We start from the raw sequence: 1,784 nt of genomic DNA, 5'->3' as shown, positions 1-1,784 counted from the left end.
GACACAATAAAATATTGTATTAATAATGTTTGTTAAATTTGCAATGGGGAAGGGAAGGTGATAAATGAAAAAGTCGCACTTCGCTTTATATTTTTTTATTATAATCCCATATTTGTTGAAAATACATTGGATGAGGACTCGAGCAGAATATACTGCAGGCTGGCAACATTAGCAAATCACTCACTGAGACAAACCAAGCGCACCGCAGAATGTTCCGGATACAATATTAGAATAAATACACGCAACTCGGCTTGCCCGAGCTGAGTATTTGTACTAACCTAATCTAGGATGTTTATTCTTACAATTCTGTTAATGAGGGAAATAAACCAAAGGTGAAAATTCTTTCATAAATAATAGTTACAGAAATCCGGAATGTAGCGAATAAACTCAAAGATATACAAATATAAACTATTTATTTAGAAAGTAAATTATATTCATCTTAAGGTGGAAACATTCGAGTTCCTATAGTAAAGATTTATAATTAAACATGTTCATTATTGCTTTATCCAATAAATCTATAAACACTCTCCATTTGTAACTGAAGCAAAAATATACATTAGAAATTACTTTGAACATCGGATTACGCAAAAGGGAACACCGTCCGTGCTCCTTTTTCATACAGAATATGATGTATGGAGAGACAGCGAGAATGTCCCTTTTATCCTGAAGCAGGGAAGTATCGAAAGAGATCCTTCCTTCCGCACCTATTGGCTAAGTTTGCTTCCATTATATTTATCTAAGAAATAATAATGTTTTAGTAATTTACAATAATCCAGTAATGTCGCCAATATGCCAATATGCACTACCTAATAATTAAATAACAAAAATAATTCTTGTCGTAGGCGTGGCGGGAGAACTGGGTGGCAAAAAGAGCAACTTATATCTACTTTAATGTTTTCTCTATATCCTAACACTCGACGTGTGAGGTATTGTTTGTCGACAAAATGTTGCAAAAAAATATTTATAAACTAGGTACAATTTGCTATCCATAACTGACATAAAATTATTCAAAATGAATAGTTTCAAACGACGATATAATATACAGAAATCGATATACAGCAATCAAAACTTGACCATCAAAATTTATACAAAACTTTGTCATTTACACATAGATCTTTCCATCTGAACAATTTCACAGTGGGCGGCCAAAAATACAGTTTCACAATAACAAAATAAATACATATGGATATAGTGAGTATTTACAGTTTAATGATGCTATTTGATTGGAAAATATTGAAAGGAATAAGCAACATATTTGATTGCGCCAAAGCGAGATTAATGTTAGTAATAAGTGCACGAGTTGATATATTTAAGGATACAGATAATAGTGGTTAGGTCTACAGATATCACAAGTACGAAATATTACACTAAAGGAATACATACTCGCGGGTGATGAATCAATTAGGTACTATCGGTAGTCTGGCGTCGAGTTAAGGCGACTCTGCTAGGGGAACGTCTCGAGGCAGAGTTACCCCGAATGGAGCCAACGGATGAACTGAGTTCCTTACCCGAAATAAACGTTAGGGATTAGAAAATATCGTATCTCGCTACAAGTTACACAAAAAAGTATAAAATTATTAACAAAAACAATTTGGCAGATTTATTTACCATCTGGACCTAGCAATGGCTATACTATTATTGGAATTATTACTCGTAATACTATTGCGAAAGAAACGGAAGTAGTCGTTACACCGAGCACCCAATACTCCCAAACCCTCGTTAGTATAAAACCGCGTATTATTAGTACTATATTTGTACGCAATATCTATCGACATACTCTGACA

Source organism: Micrasema longulum, unplaced genomic scaffold, assembly GCF_059751315.1.
Source record: "Micrasema longulum isolate JH-2025_06_02 unplaced genomic scaffold, ASM5975131v1 h1tg000314l, whole genome shotgun sequence".
Lineage (NCBI taxonomy): Eukaryota > Metazoa > Arthropoda > Insecta > Trichoptera > Brachycentridae > Micrasema > Micrasema longulum.
Note: the sequence above shows the minus strand (reverse complement) of the source record.